We start from the raw sequence: 15,143 nt of genomic DNA, 5'->3' as shown, positions 1-15,143 counted from the left end.
ACAGTAAACTCTACAGCGATTTCTCCGGGGATTCCACTAGGGATATCAACAGTGATTCCTCCGGATAGAACTTTTGGTCACTATGATTTTTAAACCAGTTCCAATAGGGCTCCAGCAATTCATTCAGGAATTCTGCCGAAGTTATTGTAGGGATTCCTCCAAGTATTATTGCAGGGAAATCTACAAGTTTTTTTTTCTAGAAAATTCGCAAGTGGTTTCCGCAGGAATGCCTCCACTGAATCCTTAATAAAGTCCTCAAGTGAAATTTTTACTGGAATTTCTTCAGGAATTTCCCTAAGGATTCTTGCAGGAATCCTTCTAGATATTCCTCCAGGAACTCTTCAAGCAATTTATCCAGATATGCTTTCAGAGATTCTTTCAGAAACTCTTTCAAGGATTCATTCAGGAAAAGTTATGAAGATCCTTGCAAGGATGTCTCCAAGGCCTTCTCCATGGGTTACACTAGAACAATATCTTCAAGGATTACTCCAGATATTTCATCAGAAATTTCCTCATGGATTCCTCCAAGGATACATGCAGAGGTTTCCCCAGGTTTCAGGGCTCCATGGGTTCCATCAGGAAATTCTCCAGGGATTCCATCAGAAGTTCAGCGATTCTCTACTTCACGAATTTTTGGAGGGTTTCCTCTGGGACTTCCTTAAGGAATACCTCCTGAAAAATCGCTAACTCCAAGAAATTTTCCAGGTAAACTTTCCTCTGACATTTCGTCAGAGATTCGTTCTGACCTTCTAAAAATTCCTCCCGGGATTCCTTCAAGAATTCCTCCAAAAAACCCTTCAAAGGTTAACCATGGAATCATCCTCCAGAAATTTTATCAGAAAATATGATGATAATTAGTCCACCGCCATTAGAAGTTAATGTTTGCTGTATGGCTCCAGTGTCTTTCGAGCCTATATTTGATGCTACATGCCTCGATTTCCGCAAGGCCGACTATAATGTGCTAAACGCCGCCTTGCTTTCTGTTGACCGGAGTTTCCTCAACTCGGCTGATAATGTCGACGATGCTGTATATATAGGTATTGCAATCACCGCTCTGCACATCTCATGCAACAGTTCAATTCTGTTAGTAGAGAATAGAGGGAATATAACAAAATTTGCGCTCAAATCCGAAACAGTTTTGGACTTTCGTTGGATCAAAGCGGAAAGAAGATGGACTACCTACGTCAATGTACTACGGGTCCAACACTGCCAGGTCTTCTGCAGAAAAGTGCGAACTTTTCGCTGCACAATTTAAAACGGCTTTCAACGACTCCGCAGCAACACCCTCTCAAGGACGGTATGCATGACACTCCGATCGATGTAGTTGAGCACCACCTTTCGGATTGATGCTGAAAATGTAAGCAGGGCGACAAGGAAGCTGAAATCCTCGTACTCCGCTAGGCCAGATGGAATTCCCCCGGTGTTGCTTAAGCGGTGTCTTCCCGCTTTACATGAACCGCTGGCAGTAATTTACAATCTGTCCTTTCAACGTAAGCAGTTCCCATCGCGTTGGAAACATTCATTCCTGTTTCCCATTCACAAAAACGGGGATAAACGAGATGTGAGTAATTACCGCGGGAAAACTTCACTTTCTGCTAGTTCGAAAGTTTATGAATTTATTGTAAACGATGCGCTGTTTAATTGTTGCAGCCATTATATTTCAATTGATCAGCATGGGTTTGACCCTAAGCGGTCTGTTACATCTAATCTCACTCAATTCACCTCAACGTGTTTGCAAGCAATGGATGACGAAAGGCAGGTAGACGCTGTTTATCTTGATCTGAAGGCTGCTTTCGATCGGGTTGATCACCGAATACTACTAAAAAAAGTTGGAAAGGATTGGAATATCTCACGACAGCGTAGAATGGTTCCGATCATATCTTACTGGTAGATCACTGTGTTCAATTTTTTTATTTTATTTTATTTATATTTATTAATTTGCAATGTAAGGTTACACCTTTTTCAATTATTGCATTCCGAATTCATTTAGTTACAAAAATACTTAAAACTAAACATAACAGTTTCTGAATTATGTTCACTTATACGTTGCTATTTTCATATTTCTAATACTAATTCCTTCTGTTGAAAAACTCTCTGCACTCTGTTCGGAACCTATCCAATCGATCTATAGATCTTATTTCTAGAGGTAGTTGGTTCCAAAACACAACGCCACGAACGAAGAAGGTACCACCATAATGAGATGTAGCATACTGCGGTAAAACAAAATTACAAGTACGCATGCTACGGAATGGTTGCAGTTTAGTGAAGAGATAATGCGGTGTAGTTGTTTTGATTATCTTAAAGAGTGTTATGCAAGAACGTAGTTTAAAAAAATCATAAAAATTACAGCCTAATAAATTGTGCTGTAGTCGTGAAACACTAGAAAATCTTGTTAAATTATAGACCCATCTAACACAGCAGTTCAAGGCAACTCTTAATCTGTCCAAGGCTCGAGCTGAAGCATTTTGTAATAGCTCTATACCATACAAAAAATGCGGAAGAATAAGTGATTTAAACAATCTAAGCTTAATTTCAACAGAAACCATATTAGCCGTGAGCTTAAGGTGTTTTAAACCCCCATAGATTTTTCCACATTGAATATTAATGTGGGAATCCCATTCTAGATCATGTTGAAATATCACCCCTAGGTTTGAAACATGATTTACATAAGAGTTTCACCTCCTAAGGAAATGACCGGTAGTGACTGGGACTGACGAGCCCTCGAAACATGCATTATTTTAGTTTTAGAAGCATTAATAGGTAGAGTATTGCGACATGACCAATCGTAGATGTTTGATAAATCTTCATTGATAAGGTGAGCCATTTCTGACAAAGAAAGGTTGCAGGAGTGAAAATAAATTTGAACATCGTCAGCGAACATGTGTATGGAACAATATTTCAATACAGACGGTAGGTCATTTATAAAAAGGGTAAACAGTAAAGGGCCTAAAACTGATCCTTGCGGGACGCCTGAGACAATATGAGCTATTTCAGAAAGGTTTGCATCAATTGAAACCTGTTGTGAGCGATCCGTTAGATAGGACTGCAGAAGATTCACGGCGGGAGCAGAAAAGTTGAATTGATCCGAAAGTTTGCGAAGCAGTTGATAGTGGGAGACTCGGTCAAACGCTTTAGAAAAATCAATTAAAAGCAAAAAAGCGATTCCTTTCCTATCAATTGTACGATGAATATCATCATGGACTTTTAAAAGAGCAGATGTTGTATTGTGCCCCGCACGAAAGCCTGACTGAACATCCGTTAAAAGATTAAAATTATTCAAAGATTCAAGCATTTGATTTTTCAGTATTTTTTCAAAAGCCTTTGAAAGCGCGCTTAAAATGCTTATAGGTCTTAGATTTTTTAAATCGCAGCCTCTAGATTTTTTACGAATTGGCAAAATTTTAGCTGTTTTCCATGCTCGTGGGTAGTTACAAGTCAAAATGATTGTATTGAAGACATGAGTAATTGGTGTAATCACAAACGGTAAGATCAATTTAATGAATTTAAGAGGTACACCATCTAATCCAACAGCATCCGAGGTAATACTATTGATCATTTTATCGATTTCGTATTCATTAGTAGTAACAAATCTGAAACCATTTTCGTTCGATGGTGATAATCGAGGAAAATAATTATCGACGGTAAAGTTAGACGCAAAATAGTTGTTGATCTCATCACAAGAGTTGTTGAAAAGCATACCAGCGCCAGATTTTTTAACATTTATCTCTTTCAGTCTTCTCCACAAGTCATTATTTGAACGAGATAATTCAGATGAACGAGAAATATAAACAGATTTAGCTTGATTGATTAGCATTGTTACTCTATTTCGTAAGCGTTTGTATTGGTCTCTTTCTTGTTGACCTTTAGTCCGCTTCCAAACACGATAAGCAAAATCTCGCTCTACTATTGCTCTAGAAATGTCATTGTTGAACCATTTATTATGTCTGACAAGCTTACTAGAACGAAGAGGTACGAAATGATCAAAAAGTGATAAAACTACTTGATTGAAATAGTCTAAAGCTAAATTAGAATCATTGATAGAGTAAAGAGCTGACCAATCAATTGTAGTTAAAGTGTGATTTAGAGATTCAAAATTTATGTGTTTGTAATCACGAAAAAATACTGCGCTACTGAAACATGATCGAGCTACGTTTAAGGAAGAAAATATTATATCATGAGCCGAGAATCCAGGTCCGGACACTTGGTTGTGTTAAAATAGGATCCTGTCACTCCACACACTTATACTCACTCTCCGGTAAATTCCTGGAACGGGTACAACGTGTACGAGATCTCGGTGTCATCTTAGATTAAAAACTCACATTCCGTTCTCATTATGATGATATCATATCACGAGCAAACCGACAGCTCGGGTTTATTATGACAGTTACCATTATTATGATTTTCAAGACACGCTTTGTTTGAAAGCGCTGTACTGCCCACTAGTGCGGTCCATTCTTGAGTTTGCCGACATCGTTTGGTGTCCGTTTCAGACTACCTGGGTATCGCGCATTGAATCAGTGCAGCGAAAGTTTGTGCGCTTTGCACTAAGGACTCTTGCTTGGCGTAATGATCAGCACCTTACCTCTTACCACGATCGCTGTCAGCTACTGGGAATTGACACATTAGAGAACACCCAGATAACCAAAATGTACGTATAACGAAATCACCTGGAGGCTTTGTATGTGCAAAATTTCACTTATAAGATGTCGCGAAAGGCCTTCTACGTACAAAAGTGGAAGCGATATACGTGCATATATTATGTGATGAATTATAGCATACAATGCGAGTGTATAAATGTTTTACCGAACTAACCTGTAATCTTATGTGACTTAAATGTTGATTTGACAGCTGCTACGGATTGATTCGACTTACTTTGTACGAGTGTACGGGACGAAACAAAATGTATAAATGAACTCAGAAAAATGCGTTTTATGCGAGGAAACTCATCAATCTGACGACTTTATCCACAGTGTTTTGCGGGTTTGATGTGATTTGTATGAATTACCGAGTTATACATCATACGTGAACTTTTATGCGACTTCTGGTTGTCTGGGCAGACATTGAACTGCACAGGCCATGTATGTAGTGAAGCTGCTAAATGGAAACAGATTCGTCCGAACTCCTGGCCAGAATAAATTTTAATTCTCCTGAAAGATCCCTTCGAAGACAGAGTTTTCTCCGCTGGATGGATGGAAGGCCGCTACAGTCGTTATGGACAGCATGATCCGATTCGCTTCATGTCGAACACTTTCAATAGCGTTGCTCACCTGTTCGACTTCAACGTGCCTATCTCTGCAGTACAGCACCGATTTTCGTCACATTTTCGTACCAATCAAGCCGACCAGTAATTTGTTTTATATGTGTACTAAGTATGTTTTGTGTTTTACACTGTAGTTGCTTTAGTTCATTAATGTTTATTTTTATGTAGATGGTTTTTTACTTCATTAAGACACAAGTCAGATGGAGGTTGTTATTAATAAATGGTAAATGATAAAAAAATATACTCTGAGAATTTCTCCAGAGATTACATTAGAAAAATATTTACATAGATTGCTCTGGGAAAATCTCTTCATGGATTTCTCTAGATATTTCTCCAACGATTTCTCTATGGATTTCTCCAATTTCTCCAGAAATATCGCTGCAGGGATTTCTTTAGGATTTTTGCCTTAAAATCTTCACAGTAATTCTTCCAGGGATTTCCAACACAGCTAAAAATATGTTGTGAATTTCAGTTTATTTTCATGCACAAATTTGGAGCATCAAAATAAACTGAAATGTCAACGACAAATAACTTATTTTTCAATCGAATGCGCTTTAAAGTTACACGATCATGTAACATTCAAGCATCTTTAGTTGAAAATTAAACGTGATGCTGTAACAATAGATGAATTTGATTTACTTTTACTATACTCTTCTGTTTACGCTACATTGAAATTTAAATATGTTTATCTGTGAAGGATTTCTTCAGGTTTTTTTTTCCAGGGATTCTTCCTGAGATGCTTCCAGGGATTCCTTTAGCAATTTACCCAGTTTATCCTTCAAATACCACTTCATCAATTATCCCAGGTAACCTTTCATTGATTCATTCAGCAAATTACCCAGGTAATCCTTCAGAGATTCCTACAGGAATTTCTCCAGAGGCTCCTCTAGGGATTCTTCCAGGAAAATCTCTTCAGTGATTCCTCCAGAGACTTACCCAACATTTTTTCAGGAATTTCTCCAAGAATTACTCCAGAAAAATCTCTTCATGGGTTCCTCTGAGAATTGTACCAGAGTTTTCTTTAGGAATTCCTCCAGAGATTTCCTCGACTATTCATCCAGAGACTACTGCAAGATTTTTTTCTAAGGATTTTCCAAAGAATGTTCCAGGGATTAGGCAAGGATCCCTCTAGAGATTCTCCCAGATATTCCCAGATTAGAAGATATTCTTATAGAGATTACCCTAAGAATTAGTCCATAATACAGATGTTTCTCCATATTTGTTTCTAGAGGGGATCATTCAGGGATCTTCCTCATTGAATTTTATAGAAGTTCCTCCAGGGATGGTTCAATATATTTCTCCAGCGAATACTTCAGGAATTTATCCTGGGGCTTTTCAAAATCTTTCTCAGTAAAGGAGTTCCTCGAGCAATTCATGGCAAAAATCTTGGAGGAAACCCTGGAGGCACTCCTAGGGTAATTTCTGATTAAATCCTTAGAGGAATCTAAGAGAATCTCTAGAGGAATTTGTACAGGACTTTTCGGAGGCCAATAACGAATCTCTGGAAAAAAAAAATCGGGGAATTTCTGGAGGATTACTTGGAAAGCCCTTTGGAGTGATTCATGTTGCGATTGTCTTGGAGATATCCCTGGAAGAATTTTTGAAGGAAAATCTTGAAGTAATGTCTTCAGAGTCCCTGGCGGAACCTCTGAAGAAATTCCTGGTGGAATCTCTTGAGGAATCCCTGAAAAAATCTCCGCAATATTTCCTGGAGGAATCTTGAGAGGTTTACCTGAGGAAATTCCTGCAAGTATGCTTGGAGGAATTTATGTAGAAATCACTGGAGAAATGACAGGATCTTTAAGATCCCTGGAGGAATTCATTGATAAAGCCAAAAATGTTTGTAGAGATTTTCTTGGTTGGAGGAGTCTCTGGTCCATTTCTGGAGGAAGCTAAAATAATATTAGGAGAAAATGTTTTAAGAATTTCCGAAGAAATATCTGAAGGAATTCCTGGGCCAACCTTCTAAAGGAATTGCTGAAGGTAATCCTGGAGCCCTGTCGAAACCGGTTTTAACAATCTAGTAACGATTAAAAGTGGAATTCTCGGAGGAATCTCTGATATAATCTCTAGTGGCTAGTAGAGTTCCTTTAAAAATTGCTGTAGGAATTGGAGGAATTAATGGTACAATTCCTGGAGAAATCTTTCAAAAAATGCCTGAAATAATTCCTGGAGGTACATTTGAACTGGTCTCAAAACATGAATAATAACTTGTCGAATGATGCCGATTTGATATTTTTAATCTGGTTTAACGGAAACACCGACCATATGATGGTCTGAAAATATCCTCATCACACTCTACCGAAACCGGTTCCGGATTTTTTCGACCACATCTAATTTTTGGTACCGTTGGTGCTCTTGTAAATTATATGTAGGCAGTTCCTTCTGAAACACGTTCCTGGTGCCCTTGAGCCCTTGCGTCCAAAGTTATCATACTTACAAATAATGCCCAGGGTTCATATAAAGCTAAAAGAACGAGAATTGGTTCAAAAATTGATTTTAAAATTGTTTCAAAATCATGGGTCATTTTTTACCCTTAATGCATTATGTGTCACTTTTTGTAGCGTCACTTCTAGAGGACGTTGAAAGCTTCTTTTAAAACGAAAATGTTCGTTTTCAGAAAGTAGAAAAAGTCAGAAGATTTCAGATTCCTATCTCTTTTCTCTACAAAGTTACAGCTCCTTTAGAGTGCCGATTGGCCAAAAATGACCCCAATGCACAAGGAAGGTTAAACATTACATCCTAGTTGTGCTGTGTTAGGCAACACTATTATCCTAATTTCAGTGTGCATCGTACCTTCGTGCTGTGCGTACACGATTTCTCTCTGCTCTTGGAAAAGTTTCTTTAAAAACTACCTAAAGCAATAAAACAGTACTTTTCAGTGGTACAAAAACAGTACTTTTCAGTGGTACAAAAACAGTACTTTTCAGTGCTTAAATTAAAAACGGTACTTTTCAGTGCTACTAAAACAGTACTTTCCAGTGCTATTTTTTCTACTATTGATCCCTTTACGATCCTTGTTTGGACCCGTGCCTTCGATTTTTCGTTGGACCCGTTGGCGAAAGCTAGCGGTGGTAATCCTTCTTGGACACCGTCTTGGGAAAAAAAAACTCTTAGGAGGTCACGTCTTCTTTCGTTTTTTCACTAAACATGGTTGCAACTACAAACAAAAGAAAGGGTGAATCTCTGAATTCACAACTTCTTTCCAAAAAGTGAGATTTAAAACTGTCACTAAACGCGGCAAGAATGGAAGAAAGGACGTTTCTCCGGAATGCGAACTTTCTTCCAAGGATGAAATGAATAATCAGTTCGATGCTCTAGACAAATTTTCCGAACACCAAATCGAAGCAGCCTCTAGCCCAGGCTCTTTGATTCAAGTGAGGAAACAAAGAATGCCGCCCATCGTGGTCAGTTGTTCCGAATTTGCGGGATTTAGGCAGGAGATCTTGAACTCCATTAGGGGAATCAAGGTTTCCTTCCAAATCGCAAAGAAAGCAGACTGTCGCGTTTTGCCGGAAACTCTTAAAGATCGCGAACTTCTTCTCAAACATCTTGAAAAGAAAAAGCACATTTTTTTTACTTATGACGACAAAACCGAACGACAAAGCTTTCTCAATAATATTATTTAGTTCACTTTAACAAAAAAGAACTAAATAATATTGAAGCTTCAGCAAAAGCAAAACTTATGTTCGATGTTCGATGGAGGAAATTACCAGAACCCCACTCAGTGCCGTCGGTGCCAAAAGTGGGGTCATAGAACAAAAAATTGCCGCATAGATGCTAAATGCATGATTTGCGGAGGTTCTTCTCACGCTTAGGACGTCTGTCCAGTGAAGGAAGATACTACCAAGTTTATATGCTCGGATTGCGGGGGTAATCATAAGTCAAATTTTTGGTCTTGCCCTTCGCGAAGGAGAGTCGTTGAGCCTCGTGCCAGATGAAAGATAATATCCGTTACGATAACGGTCGTTTCCGGAATTTGCCTGGTAAAGTATCGAACAATGCTATGCTCATTTTTCAGTTAACGATCGCTTGATTAGGAATCATACCCATCAGGAAGATCATAATCATGCTCATTCACTAACAAACCGTACCGCAAAATCCGAAAAAATCGTTCATGAGTCTCTATTTGAAAAATATTGATAAAAATGTCAAAGAATTTCATGGATCTCTTGAGTTATCAAAATTGAATTTCTGTAACAATTCCTGGATTCCTATGGTGTTAAAGCTGTTACACAGCGAAACTAAAATAACCTTATCGCTTGTCCCAAATAATATCAAATTATGTGTCCCCATAAAATTAGCTGAATCCGTTATCATTTTCATTGCCTACTTAATTATAGTTTCGACAATAGTCACATACCTGTTATCCCTTTTGCAATGTTGATGATTCTATTGTCTTTTGCTAATCAACCCAATAGAAACTTGGTTCTCTCAGGGCTGCATTTATGGGGCAGCCGAGGGGACAACAGCCCAAGGGCCCTCACATTTCAGGGACCCCCATAAAATTACGACTAAAAATATTTATTATTTAGGAAGATTTAGGAACTATTAGAATTTGACGAAAGTGGGCACTTCCATGATTTATTTTGACATAGAGAAGCACTTCAATGCAACGCATATGGTGGCCAGATATGAGATCAGTAGCTTTAAGAAAAAAACACGCTGAAGTGAATAAAAATACCAAGAATCGGATACGGTTACCTACCATCTTTTTTTTATCATATCGAAAGATTTGAAAGATTCAAGGTGATTCCATAAATTCATTTTTTTCAAAGCATTTCGAAACTTTAGTCGATAATGACGAAAAACAATATCAAAGCAAAATATTCAAACAAAATGTTCAAATATTCATGAATGAGAATTAGTTGACTTAGCCACATTCAAATTGATTTAGAATTATTCAAAAACATTGTAAAAATTAAATACATTGAAAAGTCGAGAGATTCAAGAAAAATGTGATAAATTTTAAAACGTCGAAAAAAAATGATCTAATAACATTTCTGGTTTGTTTTCTTAGTTTTAAAATTTTATTACTCAACCCATGACTAAAACTATTATGACTCCAAGTTATGCTTCTGGGATTATGAACATTAAACATACATCCTTACACAGAACATTAAGCATAACAGATACAAGGGTGATTATCAATGAATACATTCAATTTTATAAAAAAATGGTATGACGCCCCCGTAAAACTTTGGAACTCTAACATTTATAAATCCGGCCAATGTATGTACCAAATACTTTACTGTGTCTTTACTTCACGCAATTCATTATGTATGATGATTTATAGCTTCGTTCAGACGAGAGTTCTGTTATGGTTTTATATTCACATATCAGATAACTCCCACTTTGAACGATGTAATACATGTAGACTTATATGTTTGTAGGCGATCTATGGCATGTTCGGCTGTGATCGACGGGCAATCAGTGTACTGATGTTTGTTTATGCGGTTTAGTTTTGCACTGAACCGCGTGAATAAACCGCGTTATTTCAAAAACCGACGTAGAAAACTGAGTCATTTTTTTCCATACAAAACAATGTTCTACATTATGATTTGTACGCCGAAAAACACGAAGTCTTTTTTATGTCGTTTTTTGAAACAAAGATTTTTTACGCGGTGTTTTCTTTATGACCGATGTAAAAAACCCTAGTGTATTCAGTTTTTCAATTAGCTTAAAACGATGGCACCGTCCCGAGCAAAATCCAACATCAAAAAGAAAGCAAGTCGGAAACATATTCTGATATCATAATTTGATATAAATTTGTCATTGAAATATTCGATATCATATTTTGTTTTCGTTCTGCTATCATTTCAAATTATTGGTAATGTTTGGTAATTGGTAAACATTTTTCTTTTCGTTAAAACGACCAAAATGGCAGCAAACTGAGTTATCAAAATTCGCGACATAACAACATAAAAATTTGTTTTCAATATGATCTCAAGCTTTGCTCGGGCAGCCACAATGCGGGATCCATACGAAGAAAACCACCACCAAGTTCAGCTCAGTTCAGACAGTACACATTGCTCACACGATCATATCAGTAAATAAACTGCTACGCTTTGAGTTAGTTGTAATCGCGGCGTTGATTTGGTGACCCCGACGTGATACCGGCTCGAGTGTACGACGTTCCCTGCTCAATACGTTAGAAAACACACAAATAAACGCAAGATTATTATGCAACATCAGGCGATATCTTTGGAAAAGTGACAAGAAGAATATTTTGAACATTCCCAGGAAGAATCTCTGAAGGAGTCATACAGCAAACTCCTGACATGACAGTGCGATGTTGTCTGAATTACATAGGAATACATCCGACCACTTGATCATAAGGTATTTTTTTGCATGTCAGCTCTTCTAAAATGCGCTTCTAAATGAGTGGCGTATCCTGATTTCTAGTGAGAGTTTTGCAGGATGGTGGAATTAGAGAAATGTTTTTTATATTCCCAGGAAAACGTCTTCTACAATCTTGTTCTTAAATCTGTGCTAGGATCAACTCGGCTAGTGAGTCCACATAGTTCAAAAATATATTGTTGTAACATTAACAAACTCTTGGCTTCTCTTGGTGGATGGGGATTTTTTTTTATATGGTCATTCCGGGGTCAACTTCTTTGATAGCTCCTTATGGAGCAGAAATTGAGTTCTTAGGCCAATCATAGCCCATCGGGTGCACCATATATAGACAAGAAATAAACTTCTTTGATGATTAACAGAAGATTGATAGCCATGTTTTCTGGGGTGCACAGATAATTGCTTGTGGCAAACCGTGCCCCAAGGGGAACCTGTTATAGAATCGCCATTCTAGAGTAACTTGCACTACTCCTCAAAGGCGATACATAAACTCTCAAGACAATTTCCTGAAGATTGATAGACATGGGTATTGGGGTTTCACTGATAAGTACTTGTGACCAACCGTAGACTCTCGGGCAACCTGCCCTGGAATAGGCGCTTCTAGATCAGCATGTCAAATGAACTACTAATACGCAGGCAAAGGACAATGCCTGCGTGTCTTCTGTAAAAGATTGCAAAAAAGTTTGCATATTTGCAAAAAGGAAAGATTTCTCCTAATGCTTCCAAAACTCACTTTACCGAACAGATTGAGTGTGTAGTGTTTCCTAATACATAATTATTATTGAAATTAACAAGAATTTTTATTAAAAAAATGTATGGCATTAAAATTAAATTATATCATATTTTGCCATTGTAATAAAAAAAAAACTAAAACATAAGTGAAAATAAATAAAACAAATATGTAAATATTTAGATATTGATAACAAAATAATAACTAAATAAGCTATTCACCTGTAGATAAAATATTTGTAAATTATGTTCTCTGACTTGAATATCTAAATTTAGCATTGAAACAAAAAAAAATGTCCTTCCTGCAAAAAACTTTTTAAATCTTCAATGAATGTCGTACGCATAGTAAAATGAGCTATTGTGGTAAAATTTGATATTGAATTATTTTAATACTGTTTTCGAATATCAAAATACTGACATATTTTACTGTGATGGCGAAGTTTGTTAATCCTTAGATATTTAGTCTTAAAATTAGAATTATTCCACAAGACGGTAAATAAAGCCTTTCCAAAATGAACTATCCTAGTTCTAAACATTTAGTTGATCAAGGTAAAAAACGAATTCCCAAACAGATTTCCCACTGCCAGATAATCCTCGTTCTGCTGGACAACTTTGATATAAAGACACCAACCTTTTAGCTCATCAGGAACTCGGGATAAAGAAAATTTAAAACAAATGTTACTAACGCCACCTAGCGGACAAATTCCCAAGCAGATTTGTCACTGCTCATTCTACTGAACCACTTTGCCAAAAACACCAACCTTCTAGCTCAACAGGATCTGAAGTTAAAGAAAATTGAAGAAAAAATGTTATTACGCCAGCCAGCGGACGAATTCCCGATCAGATTTTTCAGTACCAGGTAGCCCTTGTTCTACTGAACAACTTTGCCGAAAACACCAACCGTCTAGCTCATCAGGATCCTGAAAGGATGATGTATCCAATTTTGGTACCCCAAGACAATTCGGAATAACTCTGGAACCATCTGAAACATATTTTCAAAACTTTCAGACCTTAAACTAAAAGAGTTTTTCGGAAACTCTGAAAATTCATCCAAAAAATCCATCAAGGAATAAAGGTTTTTTTCAGCATGCAAAAGTAAGTTGGGTTTGTAGCTAGTCAGTTCGGAGATGCATAACATGATGCTACTTGTAGGGTTTCTTGTACTTGAAAACGACTTTTGAAATTTGTATGGAGTTTCAAATACTTATTTCCAACTTGAATTTTTTAAACTTTGAAGTAGACACACTCCAACCTCTTTATGATCATTATAGAGGGGTCATAAAAAAAAATCGGTCGTAAAAAAATCAGCGTGAAAAATGCAACGTCTAGATGCGGAAATACTGATCCGATATATTCGCAAAGTTGAAGCATAGATTGAGAAAATTCCAAAATGACCATTTAAATTTTTATTTTCTGATAATAGATGGCAACATTGCTCGATTGTTATTAAAAGATTCAATTATATGAGAGTGTTATATGCATCAGAGATGTTCCGATATTGCGAAGTATCGCTATTTCGTTCGATACAACTTTAGAATCGAATTATCGATACCACCGATATGTTGAATCAAAATATAGATATATCGCAATATCATTTGATATATTTAAAGGGCGCAAAATTCTAGTCTCGCTTAGTTACCTGACTTTGAGTTTCCTACGATATGCAAACAATTCTTTGAAACCTCAATATTATCGACATTTTGATCGATATGGACATGAATATCTTCTTTTTTGATACATCATATAACAATTTGTATGTGATCTGCTTTCAAATGGTAAAAAATCAATTGTTTTACTAGAAAACCCTACAATTGTTTTACAACTATTGGTTTACGATATTTCGGAAGGAAATATCGATACCACCGATATATTGAATAGGAAATATCAATACCAAAATATCGGATATCGAAAGCAAAATATCGATATTCCGATATATCGGAAGTATCGAAACGTCTCTCGTTATATGCAGATACCAATAAATATTATAGATAACGATACCGAATGTTCACCAACGTCTAACGAACTGTTGCATGCCATACAGTCGACCAAAACACAAATGTTCATGTGGCTGGCAACACTTTTTGAGAAGTACTAAGAAGAGATCAAAATCATAAAACTTTGGAATACTCTTCAACGTAAATCGAGATTTTTATGAAGGGTTAAAACTTCGTCGTAGCTGGCAACACTGCTCAAGTGAAATCGATACATCTCAATATATCGAATCTCGTATGCCTTATAGATAGATAGCACAGTACTTTCTTCGGTGATATTTCAGTACTAAGTACGATCTACCTTTAGGAGTTGAGGATTATCCTATTAGTTGAGAGCTTGGTCTGTAGGGGTTCTTTTTCAAACTTGCACTTTATGAACCTTGAGGGATGAGAATGTAACCTTTGGAACATATGATAACTCTAGATCCTGACGAGTTGAAAGGTTGGTGTCTTAAGAAGTGTTGTTCAGAAGCTAAAGGGCTCATTGAGCTACGGAATTCCGTCACCAGGCCACGCTAGTGAGCATGAAACTTTTTTATGAGTATCTCAGGATTTAGACCACTTAAAATGATTGCGTCTTCGGCAAAGTTGTTCACCAAAGTTGTTGTACCAAATTCAACTACTGACAGAGTTAAGTGGACAGGTCCGTAATGCGGGTAGATCACCTTATTGTACTCTTGTTTTATCTGTTCCTGATAATACTTATAAGATACGGTCGGGAGAGCATAAGAGAGTAACAAGTCACTAGATCAACCTTTTTGTCCTAGATCATGTTTTCCCATAGTAAATTTAATATAAACTTTGAA

General features: G+C 37.0%; 1 protein-coding gene across 1 annotated transcript in view; it reads left to right on the top strand.

Moving 5' to 3' along the window:
• LOC5579530 (raf homolog serine/threonine-protein kinase phl) overlaps positions 1-15,143 on the top strand; it is a 41,855-nt gene that overhangs the window by 23,232 nt on the left and 3,480 nt on the right. The window lies entirely within an intron of this gene.

The sequence above is a fragment of the Aedes aegypti genome, chromosome 3 (genome assembly GCF_002204515.2).
Source record: "Aedes aegypti strain LVP_AGWG chromosome 3, AaegL5.0 Primary Assembly, whole genome shotgun sequence".
Classification (NCBI taxonomy): Eukaryota; Metazoa; Arthropoda; class Insecta; order Diptera; family Culicidae; genus Aedes; species Aedes aegypti.
The sequence above is the reverse complement of the archived record's forward strand: the minus strand, read 5'-3'. Positions and strand labels throughout refer to the sequence as shown.